A 6,289-nucleotide genomic window follows, 5' to 3' on the forward strand; every position below is an offset into this window, starting at 1 on the left:
ACGGGGTCAAAGCCTGTTCCCCAATGGTATCTGCTGAAGCTTTTGCAAGAGGCATATATACCCCTCGGGTCCCAGCAAGTTTTCACCAAGGTGGTAGGACCCAGCGATCCATTTCGGCCCTTTGCATACCTTGTTTATTCGTGTAGCCTGCCTTCCAGATAATCAATATGCACTTGCTTAGCATTTTATCCATTGGGTTATTATGGAATCAAACTAATCAAGAGTTCTAGACTCTGACAGGTTATTCTTATTTGCTTTCATGTTACTATAGACAACTATGCCTAGGGTCTTGAAGTTCTATCACACCACATGTAGTCACTTACATGTATACTTACTTACTCTTTAGGTATTTACAACACCACTGGTCACTATATGATAAAAGTGTGAAAATTAATCGTAAGAAATTTATATTAGTTCAAGTTTGCTCTGTGTGGATTTATTGTTTATTGTTCTGTTTCAGTGATGTTCTTTGACATTTTGAATTTTCTGAAGGGAAAATATATCACCTACGGGGTCAAAGCCAGTTCCCCAATGGTATCAGCTGCAGCTTTTGCAAGAGACATATATACCCCTCGGGTCCCAGCAAGTTTTCACCAAGGTAGTAGGACCCAGCGATCCATTTCTCCCCTTTGCATACCTTGTTTATTTGTGTAGCCTTCCCTACAGATAATCAATATGCACTTGCTTAGCATTTCTTCTATTGGGTTATTATGAAATCAAACTAATCAAGAGTTCTAGACTTTGACAGGTTTTTCTTATTTGCTTTCATGTTACTATAGACAACTATGCCTATGGTCTTAAAGTTCTATCACACCACATGTAGTCACTTACATGTATGCTTACTTGGCATATGTAACTCTTAAGGTATTTACAACACCACTGGTCACTATATGATAAAAGCGTGAAAATTAATCGTAAGAAATTTATTTTAGTTCAAGTTTGCTCTGTGTGGATTTATTGTTCTGTTTAAGTGATGTTCTTTGACTAAATCTGAAGGGAAAATATATCACCTATGGGGTCAAAGCCTGCTCCCCAATGGTATCTGCTGACACTTTTGCAAGAGGCATGTATACCCCTCGGGTCCCAGCAAGTTTTCACCAAGGTGGTAGGACCCAGCGATCCATCTCGGCCCTTTGCATACCTTGTTTATTCGTGTAGCCTGCCTTCCAGATAATCAATATGCACTTGCTTAGCATTTTATCCATTGGGTTATTATGGAATCAAACTAATCAAGAGTTCTAGACTTTGACAGGTTCTTCTTATTTGCTTTCATGTTACTATAGACAACTATGCCTAGGGTCTTGAAGTTCTATCACACCACATGTAGTCACTTACATGTATACTTACTTGACATATGTAACTCTTTAGGTATTTACAACACCACTGGTCACTATATGATAAAAGTGTGAAAATTTATCGTAAGAAATTTATATTAGTTCAAGTTTGCTCTGTGTGGATTTATTGTTTATTGCTCTGTTTCAGTGATTTTCTTTGACATTTTGAATTTTCTGAAGGGAAAATATATCACCTACGGGGTCAAAGCCAGTTCCCCAATGGTATCAGCTGCAGCTTTTGCAAGAGACATATATACCCCCCGGGTCCCAGCAAGTTTTCACCAAGGTGGTAGGACCCAGCGATCCATTTCTCCCCTTTGCATACCTTGTTTATTCGTGTAGCCTTCCCTACAGATAATCAATATGCACTTGCTTAGCATTTCTTCCATTGGGTTATTATGAAATCAAACTAATCAAGAGTTCTAGACTTTGACAGGTTTTTCTTATTTGCTTTCATGTTACTATAGACAACTATGCCTATGGTCTTGAAGTTCTATCACACCACATGTAGTCACTTACATGTATGCTTACTTGACATATGTAACGCCTTAGGTATTTACAACACCACTGGTCACTATATGATAAAAGTGTGAAAATTAATCGTAAGAAATTTATATTAGTTCAAGTTTGCTCTGTGTAGATTTATTGTTCTGTTTCAGTGAGGTTGTGTGACTAAATCTGAAGGGAAAAGATATCACCTATGGGGTCAAAGCCTGCTCCCCAATGGTTTCTGCTGACACTTTTGCAAGAGGCATATATACCCCTCGGGTCCCAGCAAGTTTTCACCAAGGTGGTAGGACCCAGCGATCCATTTCGGCCCTTTGCATACCTTGTTTATTCGTGTAGCCTTCCCTACAGATAATCAATATGCACTTGCTTAGCATTTCTTCCATTGGGTTATTATGAAATCAAACTAATCAAGAGTTCTAGACTTTGACAGGTTTTTCTTATTTGCTTTCATGTTACTATAGACAACTATGCCTATGGTCTTGAAGTTCTATCACACCACATGTAGTCACTTACATGTATGCTTACTTGACATATGTAACGCCTTAGGTATTTACAACACCACTGGTCACTATATGATAAAAGTGTGAAAATTAATCGTAAGAAATTTATATTAGTTCAAGTTTGCTCTGTGTAGATTTATTGTTCTGTTTCAGTGATGTTGTGTGACTAAATCTGAAGGGAAAAGATATCACCTATGGGGTCAAAGCCTGCTCCCCAATGGTTTCTGCTGACACTTTTGCAAGAGGCATATATACCCCTCGGGTCCCAGCAAGTTTTCACCAAGGTGGTAGGACCCAGCGATCCATTTCGGCCCTTTGCATACCTTGTTTATTCGTGTAGCCTGCCTTCCAGATAATCAATATGCACTTGCTTAGCATTTTATCCATTGGGTTATTATGGAATCAAACTAATCAAGAGTTCTAGACTTTGACAGGTTCTTCTTATTTGCTTTCATGTTACTATAGACAACTATGCCTAGGGTCTTGAAGTTCTATCACACCACATGTAGTCACTTACATGTATACTTACTTGACATATGTACTCTTTAGGTATTTACAACACCACTGGTCACTATATGATAAAAGTGTGAAAATTAATCGTAAGAAATTTATATTAGTTCAAGTTTGCTCTGTGTGGATTTATTGTTTATTGTTCTGTTTCAGTGATGTTCTTTGACATTTTGAATTTTCTGAAGGGAAAATTTATCACCTACGGGGTCAAAGCCAGTTCCCCAATGGTATCAGCTGCAGCTTTTGAAAGAGACATATATACCCCTCGGGTCCCAGCAAGTTTTCACCAAGGTGGTAGAACCCAGCGATCCATTTCTCCCCTTTGCATACCTTGTTTATTCGTGTAGCCTTCCCTACAGATAATCAATATGCACTTGCTTAGCATTTCTTCCATTGGGTTATTATGAAATCAAACTAATCAAGAGTTCTAGACTTTGACAGGTTTTTCTTATTTGCTCTCATGTTACTATAGACAACTATGCCTATGGTCTTGAAGTTCTATCACACCACATGTAGTCACTTACATGTATGCTTACTTGGCATATGTAACTCTTAAGGTATTTACAACACCACTGGTCACTATATGATAAAAGCGTGAAAATTAATCGTAAGAAATTTATTTTAGTTCAAGTTTGCTCTGTGTGGATTTATTGTTCTGTTTAAGTGATGTTCTTTGACTAAATCTGAAGGGAAAAGATATCACCTATGGGGTCAAATCCTGTTCCCCAATGGTATCTGCTGCAGCTTTTGCAAGAGGCATATATACCCCTCGGGTCCCAGCAAGTTTTCACCAAGGTGGTCGGACCCAGCGATCCATTTCTCGCCATATGTAACGCCTTAGGTATTTACAACACCACTGGTCACTATATGATAAAAGTGTGAAAATTAATCGTAAGAAATTTATATTAGTTCAAGTTTGCTCTGTGTAGATTTATTGTTCTGTTTCAGTGATGTTCTGTGACTAAATCTGAAGGGAAAAGATATCACCTTTGGGGTCAAAGCCTGCTCCCCAATGGTTTCTGCTGACACTTTTGCAAGAGGCATATATACCCCTCGGGTCCCAGCAAGTTTTCACCAAGGTGGTAGGACCCAGCGATCCATTTCGGCCCTTTGCATACCTTGTTTATTCGTGTAGCCTGCCTTCCAGATAATCAATATGCACTTGCTTAGCATTTTATCCATTGGGTTATTATGGAATCAAACTAATCAAGAGTTCTAGACTTTGACAGGTTCTTCTTATTTGCTTTCATGTTACTATAGACAACTATGCCTAGGGTCTTGAAGTTCTATCACACCACATGTAGTCACTTACATGTATACTTACTTGACATATGTACTCTTTAGGTATTTACAACACCACTGGTCACTATATGATAAAAGTGTGAAAATTAATCGTAAGAAATTTATATTAGTTCAAGTTTGCTCTGTGTAGATTTATTGTTCTGTTTCAGTGATGTTCTCTGATTAAATCTGAAGGGAAAAGATATCACCTATGGGGTCAAAGCCTGCTCCCCAATGGTTTCTGCTGACACTTTTGCAAGAGGCATATATACCCCTCGGGTCCCAGCAAGTTTTCACCAAGGTGGTAGGACCCAGCGATCCATTTCGGCCCTTTGCATACCTTGTTTATTCGTGTAGCCTGCCTTCCAGATAATCAATATGCACTTGCTTAGCATTTCTTCCATTGGGTTATTATGAAATCAAACTAATCAAGAGTTCTAGACTTTGACAGGTTTTTCTTATTTGCTTTCATGTTACTATAGACAACTATGCCTAGGGTCTTGAAGTTCTATCACACCACATGTAGTCACTTACATGTATACTTACTTGACATATGTACTCTTTAGGTATTTACAACACCACTGGTCACTATATGATAAAAGTGTGAAAATTAATCGTAAGAAATTTATATTAGTTCAAGTTTGCTCTGTGTGGATTTATTGTTTATTGTTCTGTTTCAGTGATGTCCTTTGACATTTTGAATTTTCTGAAGGGAAAATATATCACCTACGGGGTCAAAGCCAGTTCCCCAATGGTATCAGCTGCAGCTTTTGAAAGAGACATATATACCCCTCGGGTCCCAGCAAGTTTTCACCAAGGTGGTAGGACCCAGCGATCCATTTCTCCCCTTTGCATACCTTGTTTATTCGTGTAGCCTTCCCTACAGATAATCAATATGCACTTGCTTAGCATTTCTTCCATTGGGTTATTATGAAATCAAACTAATCAAGAGTTCTAGACTTTGACAGGTTTTTCTTATTTGCTTTCATGTTACTATAGACAACTATGCCTAGGGTCTTGAAGTTCTATCACACCACATGTAGTCACTTACATGTATGCTTACTTGGCATATGTAACTCTTAAGGTATTTACAACACCACTGGTCACTATATGATAAAAGCGTGAAAATTAATTGTAAGAAATTTATTTTAGTTCAAGTTTGCTCTGTGTGGATTTATTGTTCTGTTTCAGTGATGTTCTGTGACTAAATCTGAAGGGAAAAGATATCACCTATGGGGTCAAAGCCTGCTCCCCAATGGTATCTGCTGACACTTTTGCAAGAGGCATATATACCCCTCGGGTCCCAGCAAGTTTTCACCAAGGTGGTAGGACCCAGCGATCCATTTCGGCCCTTTGCATACCTTGTATATTCGTGTAGCCTGCCTTCCAGATAATCAATATGCACTTGCTTAGCATTTTATCCATTGGGTTATTATGGAATCAAACTAATCAAGAGTTCTAGACTTTGACAGGTTCTTCTTATTTGCTTTCATGTTACTATAGACAACTATGCCTAGGGTCTTGAAGTTCTATCACACCACATGTAGTCACTTACATGTATGCTTACTTGACATATGTAACGCCTTAGGTATTTACAACACCACTGGTCACTATATGATAAAAGTGTGAAAATTAATCGTAAGAAATTTATATTAGTTCAAGTTTGCTCTGAGTAGATTTATTATTCTGTTTCAGTGATGTTGTGTGACTAAATCTGAAGGGAAAAGATATCACCTATGGGGTCAAAGCCTGCTCCCCAATGGTTTCTGCTGAGACTTTTGCAAGAGGCATATATACCCCTCGGGTCCCAGCAAGTTTTCACCAAGGTGGTAGGACCCAGCGATCCATTTCGGCCCTTTGCATACCTTGTTTATTCGTGTAGCCTGCCTTCCAGATAATCAATATGCACTTGCTTAGCATTTTATCCATTGGGTTATTATGGAATCAAACTAATCAAGAGTTCTAGACTTTGACAGGTTCTTCTTATTTGCTTTCATGTTACTATAGACAACTATGCCTAGGGTCTTGAAGTTCTATCACACCACATGTAGTCACTTACATGTATACTTACTTACTCTTTAGGTATTTACAACACCACTGGTCACTATATGATAAAAGTGTGAAAATTAATCGTAAGAAATTTATATTAGTTCA

This window comes from Scardinius erythrophthalmus (genome assembly GCF_964197995.2).
Source record: "Scardinius erythrophthalmus genome assembly, chromosome: 14".
Classification (NCBI taxonomy): Eukaryota; Metazoa; Chordata; class Actinopteri; order Cypriniformes; family Leuciscidae; genus Scardinius; species Scardinius erythrophthalmus.